We start from the raw sequence: 10,620 nt of genomic DNA, 5'->3' as shown, positions 1-10,620 counted from the left end.
CACATTATTTTGTTCTTTCCTGTTTGTTTAGATAAAAAATACATATTTGTATATTCTTATATATAAATACGTGTATACACATAAAACCATTTTACTAACATATAATTAGGAGAAAAATTCCTTATATTAATATTCTGAGGCTTATTAAAATAAAAAAAATTTGTTTTCATCCTATTACACTCCTCTGTTTTGAGATCACGACTACTCTTTTATCACATAATATGAACTCTTCAATATTTTATTAACTCATGGCCTTACAATGGATTAACTAGTTCTTTTTTCTAAAATTATTTATTTATTTTGAGAGAGAGAGAGAGAGAGAGCAGGAGGGGCAGAGAGAGAGAATCCCAAGCAGGCTCTACACTGTCAACATGGAGCCCAATTCAGGGCTCACCTTCACAAATCATGAGATCATGACCAGAGCCAAGATCAGGAGTTGGATGCTTAACTGACTGAGCCACCCAGGTGCCCCCTGGCTTAACTTGTTCTAATTCATCCTAAGTTTTATTCTGATTTTTCATCCTCCCTACTGGAAACACCTCCCCCTGACTTCTTGAAAGCATCCTCACCTCATGTTATCGGTAAGTCCAGACCCACTGTGATTTTTTTCTGAGCCGAATCTGTTGGTTCCTTTTACTGGGAAATAATAACAGAGATAAAATCTGGTTACTGTGGTACATGAGTCACGAAAATGGGAAAGGTACGCCTTTAAAGGCTGTGTGCTCTTTCGACTTAAAAAGTTACATAGCCACAGCCTGCTCAATATATATTAAGTTTTATGGGCCACTATGGCTTTCCACTACATAGACACCAGGCTGCTGCTTGCCTTTGATGCAACTCTAAACGTGTAGTCAGAGCTCCACTTCGTATCTTAATCAGAGTTCGCTGGGCCATAGAACCAACTTAGGAGCTCTCTGCGTAGAAGAAAAGTCAACTGTGAGACAAGGTACTGCATAGGAATGGGGATGTGTGCAAAACAAAGACCTGCACTGGCTACAGCAGGCACTAGGAGTGGGAAGGAACCACCTTGGGTTGGGAGGGGCAGGGAAGGATTTGCTAGTGTAGTGAGAGAAGGATGGGGGAGGAGAAGGCTTGTCCATGTGGAAACATGGGCAAAGTCAGAGAGGTAAAGGAGCATGGACTATTCAGGGGTGTGTGCATAGCCCAGCGTGGCTTCTGCTTAGAGCCTATGCTGCGGGGGTAGAGGAGATGAAGTTAGCAAGGGCACAGATCATGGAGAGACTTAAATGCCCAGCTAAGAAGTGTGGCCCAATATCCTGAAGGCATACCCCTGTACCATTAGAGGGGTATAAAAATAGGGACAAAGCAGAACCAGATTTGCATTTTGATGGATGTTTTCTACATTCTTGTAGAAGAATGGCTTGAGGATGTATCCTGTTGTATGTTTCAGATTCTTTTCTCTCTCCTTATCCACTTTCTGATGCTGAGGGTATGTTATTCCAAATGATACCACTTGACAATCATAAATTCTTTTATTCCCTTTCTGAGATTGAAGAGAAATTGACCAGATGCCTGTCCTTTCTAGAGCTGGCCTTTTAAACTTTCAAAGCCCCATAGTCAAGGCAAAGCTTATGTAATAGATTGAAGTACTCTTTTACCTTCTAGCAATATTTATGATCTTGCTAATTAGTTAATTAGCCCCTAACCTGGTTCCAGAGGAGATTTGTGGTAGTTTTCCAAAATGTGCATGATCATCAACAACGGTCAGGATGGTTGTGCTGTCTAGCAGCCTCTAGTGGTTTCCTATTCCCTCCCGCTGAAATATGTGATGATAAAAACCCACAGTCTCACTAAAACTTGAGAATGATAGACAACCTATTAGCAGATAAGGCTGGATTAAGGAAATGATAGCATAGGCTTCCTTTCGTGAAGAGCTCATGCTTTGATTGGTGAAACAAAGACCACCTAAAAGGGCAGGAAGACACAGGTCCTGGATGTGTTTCTTAGAGCTGGTGTAACAAAGTAGGGGATTTTTAACAACAGAACAAGGATTCTTTCACATTTCTGGAGGCAAGATGTCTGAAATTAAGATGTAGACAGGGCCACAGTCTCGCTCTGAGGGCTCCATTCCTTTCTTTTAGTTTCCAGTGTTGCTAGCAATCCTTGATGCTCCTTGGTATTACCCCAAACTCTGCCTCCACCTTCGTGTGGCTTTCTCCCTTTTTTGTTTGTGTCTGTGTCTCTTCTCTTCTGCTTGTAAAGATACCAGTCATAATGGATTAAGAGCCACTTTGCTTCAGCATGACCTCATTGTAACTAATTATATACCCACAGTGACTCTGTTTCCAAATAAGGTCACATTCTGGTGTTCCAAGAAGGACATGAATTTTGGAAGGACACTAAACACGTACAGGTTCTATCTCTCAACCTGCTCCTTGACTCAAGATCAGTGAGAAAACAAGGTGCCATAAATTTAGTGGCTTAAAACAACACAGTTCTGTTGATCAGAAGTCTGGGTGGGCTTGACTATGTTCTTTGCATAAGGTCTCACAAAACCAAAATCAAAGTGTCATCCAGTCTATGTTATTATCTGGAGACTCCGGACTAGCATCTGCCCTGAGTCATTCAGGTTGTTGGCAAATAGTGCAGAATAATGGAAAGGAAATACTGTCCTGGAATTAAAAAGGAAAAATGAACTTGCTCTGGCTTCAGACACCACCAAAAGCAGAGCCTGAGCAAGGACATGTATACAGGTAATTAATGGGGGAAATCTCAGAGAGTGGAAGGCAGACCCTTGGGAGAGTTGCTATAGAATGAATGTTTGTGTCCCCCCAAATTCATATGCTGAAGCCTAATTCCCCACATGATGTATCTAACCTACTAGGAGAGATTTAACAAAGGATCCCAGAATCACCTATGGCTAGAAGTGGTCCCTGAAAACTTGCCCCAAAGCCTTAATTTAAGCTCCCTGGAGGTATCCACTGGGAGACCCACCTCTGTGAGATAATAAAGCCATTAGAGACAAGCAGATAATGGCCAGACCCCAGGATCCCTGCAGATATGACCAGGGCTCAGCCTCTGCCTTACTCCAAACTCGAGTAAGAGTTTTCACCCTTACTCTAAACTTTCTGGGAGTAATTAATACTTGAGAGAAACATCAATAGACTGGTGAGCCAGAGTTCCAGGAGGTGGCCCTCCAGGGTCTCTTCATAATGGGCTGAGAAAGCACAGGCTTCTTTCCCTGACTGCTGAATTTATTTCTGCTATTCCTTGCTGTTATTTCCTTCTTTTCTTGCTGGCTTCTGCTGAGTGCTGTGCTATGGGAAACACCAGGTACAGAGGATGATGTATGACGAGTCAGACCAGGAAAGGTGGGGTCCTCTTTGGGAAATCCCATACTATTCCCACGTATTTTAAATATTGATAACTAATTTGCAAAATACATTTCTTACATATTATCTTTAATCCCCACAATGGCCTCAAAAAGAATACATCATCATCAAGTTACTAGTATGGAGGTCGAGTCTGGGATACAAATCTTTACACATAGATTCTTATATACTAGGACTTTAAGTTCTGTGGAATGGATCTCCCAAGTGTGATTGCTGGATCAAAGGGTATGCATGCTCTAAATGTCACTAGATACTGCCAAGTTCTGTTCCATGAAAGTTGTAGTGATTCACACAACCACAGCAGAGGAATGGAGCCTTTTCCCAGTGCCCTTAGCTTGCGTTAACTGTTGTAATTCTTTTTAGCGTTGGCCAATATGATGGATAAAATGTTGAATCACTATTACCTATTATTTTACTTCGCGTTTTCTTGATTGTTAGTATATTTGACATGCACATTTCCTCTTCTGAGAGTTGTCCTTTATATTGTGTGTTAATTTTTCTATTGAATTGTTTGCCTTTCTCTTAGGAATGATTAGTATATTAAGGATACTAACCTTTATCTGTCAGGTATGATGTAAATATTTTCTTCCAATCTATCATTTTGTACTTGATTTGTTTATATATAAATATAGTTTTCTATATAGAATATTAATAATCTTTTATGTCATTGAATATGAAGCTTTTAGTTTAGTTATTTTCTAATAATTAACTTTATGGCTTCAGTTAATAATGAACTATATGGCACAGTCATATGATGGGATATTGTGCAGCTGTTTATTAAAGGAAATCACACTGCTCTCAAACCTAAAAAAAATTCACTTCAAAATTCTTGCCTGGACAAAGCAAAAACCACATGTGGTATTGACCTTTGTCACTTTTTAGATAAAACCCATCAACAAATAATATCATATCAAGATTTTGGAGGAGATATCCAGACAACCAGCTTTGAGCATGGATAATTCCATTAAAAAACACAACATAGCCCAGTCATTGGATAAGGGGAAAACAGTGGCCACCTTCACTAGTAGAAAAATTTAGCTAGAGTTCCATTTGCTCAGAGGCAGGAAAAATAAACCTGTAGGTCAGGGACAGGCTATGTACAATGTGTCCTTAACGGGTATATTTACATTCATGCCTCTAGACCATAACCTGAACTTTCCTGGACATACTGGAAGAAAGGTTTATCATAATCTGGAAGACCCAGCAAAGGCAGTTGTTGAAAGGACAGTCTGATATTACTATAATTATCTTTAACTTTTGAGTTCCACAGGAGTGAAGCTCATATAAAGACCTTAATAGTTCAGAAAAACTGGGACCCTATCATTTGCAATAAATAGTAAATCCAAGAAATTCTCTCATTTGTCTTTTAGAAAATATTTTTGGATAATTTTGTATAGTCGACAGTCTTTCCCCAAATAACCTCTACCTTTGGCTGACACATAAGTTTTCCCTTAAAAACTTTGCATCCTTTTTAAACCAATTCAGTCAACAGATATTTAGAATCAGTTTTAGAAGAATAAATCAGTGAAGTATATAAGGAGATCATCGACATTTTGTATCAAGATAGGTCAATATGGACAGCTTTTTAAATATCCTGATCTAAAAGTCAGGAGATATAAGATAGAGCCTCAATAATACATTATGGAGTCATCCCTGTCTAAGTGCATTGTAACTTTCCCCCAAGTGAAGCAGATAAGATTAAAAAAAAATTTTTTTAATCTTTATTTTTGAGAGAAAAAGAGAGACATGGTGTGAGAGGGGAAGGACAGAGAGAGAGGGAGACACAGAATCTAAAGTAGGCTCCAGGCTCCGAGCCGTTGGGCTCAAACTCGGGAAATGCGAGATCATGACCCAAGCTGAAGTCAGACGCTTAACCAACTGAGCCACCCAGGCACCCCTGAAGCAGGTAGATATTGACTGTCTTTCTCTACTGGGATAGTAAAGAATGCTGAGCACAAGTCTGTTACACAAGAATTTATCCTCAGGTAGGACTAAGGAAACTATGCTGTTTGGATGAGGCTATATAAAAAAACAAAGTATACTATTATATTAATTACACACAAATATTGAACTGAGCCACAATCTCGTCTATTTAGCCCTTATAGATAAAACAGAAGTATTACAAGGACCAGTGAAAGGGATGATCAGTTTTGCTTTTAAATAATGTGGGACACTGACTCTTCCCATTACCTTTTTGCTTATATAGCTGCACATATTATCATTAATAGTTCTTTAATTCTTAGATGATGGAGGGCCTTTTAATTCAATCTCTGTTTCAGGGACCAGTTGTGGGGTTTTTTTGGTTTTTGGTTTTTGGTTTTTTTATATCTCAAGGGCCATACATTTGTTGTTGGCCCTAAGCTTGTCAATTTTTCCAAGTGCATTTGAAAATGTTCGGCCAAATATTGGAGAACCTCAGAACTACAATTTCTCATATAATTTTTGACTAGGTTCCCTATTTCATATTTTAGCCCACTTATACAAAGAAAGGACAAGGATACTTTTACATTAGCTTAGAATCCACCTGAGAATATTGTTCAAAATTTTCTTGAAACAGAATTCTAGAATCTGGTCTAGAGTTGTCTTTTTTATTTGTTTATAACTGTAGCTATTAATCTTGATAGCTTCAAAAATGATCTACTTTTCTTACTGTTTCTAAGCCTTGTTCAGTGTTTTCCATGATGGAATTTTAAAAATTATTTTAACTTTCCCACATGATAGGTTTCAATAAATTTTGTCTTCATCTGAGAAAGCTTAATTGGTTTAAATCTAGAGTCCCTGGCCAGTAAATTACTAATATAATTCAAAATCCCATAGCAATGTTTTGTTTTTTCTGTGATTTGGAAAGTTTTTTCATCATGGTTCTAATATAATTCAACTTATATTCATCTTCCTTTGATTTACGTTCTGGCAAAGCAATCTGGAGTGAGGAATGACCCACTAAATCAATAGTCTACTGGGGGAAGATGTTGAGGAGAGTAGTCTAAGTTGTGAAATCACAGCAGGTAGGACATAAGAAGGGACAATGAGGGCCCGTGTATGAAGATATGAATAAAGTGTGCTCTTAACTTTAGCTTTTCCCAGAGGAATTTTGAGGAAGGCTGTAATGGAGTCAAAATTTTGTTTTGAGCCCTCACCATACCAATCAAAACAACTTCCTTCTGAGTATTTGGTGTGTTTCCTTCCTTCTGGAAGTCATTCCAAATCTTGTTTTAACTTCACCAACTCAAAAGTTCCCCATGATAACCTTTGCAATTCTAAATCATGTTTAGTGAAATTGTACTATTTTAGAATATAAGCACGTGAATTGTGGTTATAGTGAGAATACTTATGAGTTCTGCTTGAAGAAGGTTTGGTGTGGGCACAGAGACACCCATTTGGGCACAAAAAAAGGAAAGTCTCCATAGCCAGAATCTAGTGGTCCTTATGAAATGGTGTGTCAGGTGTTTTATTATAAAACTGTAATAGCCAGGAAATCATTAGCTCTGAAGTAGGGAACTATGAATAAAGACCTCCTATATTTTTATCTTATTTTTCTTTCCCTTCCCCTCTGTTCATCTGTTGTGTTTCTTAAATTCCACATGAGTGAAATCATACCTTTGTCTTTCTCTGGCCGACTTATTTCACTTAGCATAACACACTCTAGTTCCATCCACATTGTCGCCAATGGCAAGATTTCATTCTTTTTCATCACCAAGTAATATTCCATTGCATATATACACCACATCTTCTTTATCCACTCATTAGTTGATGGACCTTTGGGCTCTTTACATAATTTGGCTATTTTTGATAGCACTGCTATAAACACTAGGGTGCATGTGCCCCTTCAAATCAGCATTTTTTTAATCCTTTGGATAATACCCAGTAGTGCAGTTGCTGGGTCGTAGGGTGGTTCTATTTTTAATATTTTGAGGAACCTCCATACAGTTGCTGGAGGGGAGGTGGGTGAGGGGATGGGCTACATGGGTGACAGGCATTAAGGGGGGCACTTGTGATGAGCACTGGGTGTCATATGTAAGAGATGAATCACTGGGATCTACTCCTGAAACCAATACTACAAAACTATGTTAACTAACTTGAGTTTAAATAAATAAATTATAAGGGGTGCCTGGGTGGCTCAGTCGGTTGGGCTCAGGTCATGATCTCATGGCTGGTGGGTTCAAGCCCCACATGGGGCTCTGCGCTGACAGCTCTGAGCCTGGAGCCTGTTTCAGATTCTGTATCTCTCTCTCTCTCTCTGCCCCTTCCCCACTAGAGGTCTGTCTGTCTCTCTCAAAAATAAATAAATGTTAAAAAATTAAATAGTTACTCTAAAAAATTATTTTTAATTCTTAAAAAGGCCTCATGTGTTAAAGTGCTATCTTGTTTAAACAGACAAGATGGAACCTTCCCTTGGAGTGTTTTCTAGAGGAAGCATTTATTGTTCCAGCAATAAATAAAAGTAAAAGCTGGCCTAATACAAATTAGTCCCCAAAGCCAGCTGAATGGTGAATAAAAAAGTCTCAATCACTCCCCTGTCCTTATGAAGCTTCCCTTTTCACATTTAAGCTAGGGTCAAACAATATAGGCAAGAAAAAGGAGAGAGAACCTCAGAACTTCGTTAATAACAGTGAACTAAAATGACAATGTGGAAAGTCTGTACTTCTCTCAGGAAGGGTTTCTATCACAAGTTCCTATCTATTTATAATTTTAAAAACCTAAGTAATAAAATAAGGCATGTGCAAGAGGACTTACAACACCACCAGTCCTAGGAAAGCAAAATAAACACTGTTAGATTCAATGGTAAGAAGCTCTATTAAAGAACTGAAAGCTTCTGATGACCAACAGGAACATGCACCAATCATGATCAGACTGAGTTGACCTAACTCACCACAATAAAAGGAACCATGGCTGATTACAATGTTGCTACAAAAAAGAACGAGGTGCCTGGGTAGCTCAGTTAGTTAAGCCTTCCACTTCAGTTAAGGTCATAGTCTCATGGCTCATGAGCCCTGCATCAGGTTCTCTGCTTTCAGCACAGAGCCTGCTTCAGGGCTCTGTCCACACACACACACACACACATACACACACACACACACGCGCGCGCGCGCGCGCCCCTCCCCTGCTCATTCATTCTCTCTCTCTCTCTCTCTCTCTCTCTCAAATTAAATTTAAAAACTTTAAAAAAGATAAAAGAAAGAAGGGGCCCCTGGATGGCTCACTTGGTTAAGCATCCAACTTCAGCTGAGGTCATGATCTCACAGTTCGTGGGTTTGAGCCCCAAGTCTGGGCTGACAGCTCAGAGCCTGGAGTCTGCCTTGGATTCTGTGTCTCCTTCTCTCTCTGCCCTTCTCCCATTTGTGCTCTCTCTCTGTCTCTCAAAAATAAATAAACATTAAAAAAAAATTTAAATAAGGGCACTGGGTGACTCAGTCAGTTGAGCATCTGACTTTGGCTTAGGTCATGATCTCACAGTGTGTGAGTTCCAGCCCTGCATCAGGCTCGCTGCTATCAGCACGGAGCCTGCTTCAGATTTCCTCTCTCCCCCCAACACTGCCCCTTCCTGGCTTGCACTCTCTCTCTCTCAAAAATAAATAAATCTTTAAAAAAAATTTTTTTAAGGGGCACCTGGGTGGCTCAGTCGGTTGAGCGTCCGACTTCGGCTCAGGTCATGATCTCTCAGTCTGTGGGTTCAAGCCCCACGTTGGGCTCTGTGCTGACAGCTCAGAACCTGGATCCTGCTTCAGATTCTGTGTCTCCCTCTCTCTCTCTGCCCCTCCCCTGCTCATGTTCTGTCTCTCTCTCTGCCTAAGATAAACATTAAAAAAACTTTTTTTAATTTTTTAAAAATAAAAATAAGGGCTACTGGGTGGCTCAGTTCAGGTCATGATCTCATGGTTCATGGGGTCAAGCCCTGAGTCGGGCTCTGTGCTAGACAGCTCAAAGCCTGGAACCTGCTCCAGATTCTGTGTCTCCCTTTCTCTCTGCACCTCCCCTGCTCACACTCTGTTTCTTTCTCTCTCTCTCAAAAATAATTAAACATTAAAAATAATAATAGTAATAATTTAAAACATTTTTTTAAAAAAGGAAAGAACAAGGTGAGGTCCTTGGGGTGTAAAAAAGTTAGGAGGTGCCCTGAAAATAATGGAGTCATGTCAAATGGCACATGGGGCTAACTTGAAGGGACGCCCAGTGGCCACGCATGGAACAATTTGAGCAATACAATGAACAGTGGTACTAATAGATAAAGGTCATTAAACACAACAAATACCTGTCAGTTATCATACTGATATGAGTAAATAATTTAATAAATAAACAAATATGGAGAGAAGGAAAACAGTAGAACTCTATTAAGTGTAGATGGAATGATGGAAATAGAACATCACCATTTGAAAATACCACAGTAATAGTTGTTTCAAGCAAGAATCATTATTTGATACTAAATGAGTGGGCAAAAATGTAAGGATGGAATATTTACATAGTCTCAAAGCATCTTCCAATAAGATATTAATTACAAAGGGAAAAATAGTAGCTTTACTAATTTTTTTAGTTTATTTTATTTATTTTGAGAGAGAGAGAGTGCATGTGCTAGCTGGGGAGGGGCAGAGAGAGATGGAGAGAGAGAGAATGCCAGAGAGAGAATTCCAAGCAGGCTTTCTGCACTGTCAGCATAGAACCCAATGCAGGTCTTGACCCCATAACTGTGAAAGCATGACCTGAGCCAAAATCAAGAGTCAGACGCCTAACTGAGTCCTGTAACTTCATTAATTTTAAACAAACACCACTTTAAACAAGTGATTACCTGTAACTACTGGTAAACTAACATCACCAGTAATAAGATATGGTGACCTTATATACCTGAGAAAGCCACAACATCATTTCTATGGGATTATTGACAAAACTTCATAACTTAACTGTAATCAGATAAACCCACATTGACAATCATTGTATAAAATAAATAGCACACTTCAAAAGTATCAAAGTCATGAAAGTCAATGAAATGTGGTAGAAACTGTCCCAAACTGGAGAAGGTCTAGGAGACAAGAAACTATGCCTGGATACAATATGTGCTCAGGATTGGATCTTGGGCCAGAAAAAGGACATTACTAGGACAACTGAAAAAATATAATATGCAAATTAAATATTACTTTCCTGATCGTGATCATTGTTCTGCGGTTATATGTTAATATTTGAGGAAGCTATATGAAAAGTATATGAGATTTCTTTGCCTTCATTTTGCAACTTTTTTTGGTAAGTCTAAAGTGATTTCAAAGTAAAAAGTTTAAGA

Source organism: Prionailurus bengalensis, chromosome D2 (genome assembly GCF_016509475.1).
Source record: "Prionailurus bengalensis isolate Pbe53 chromosome D2, Fcat_Pben_1.1_paternal_pri, whole genome shotgun sequence".
Taxonomy (NCBI): domain Eukaryota; kingdom Metazoa; phylum Chordata; class Mammalia; order Carnivora; family Felidae; genus Prionailurus; species Prionailurus bengalensis.
This window is presented reverse-complemented; position numbering follows the sequence as displayed.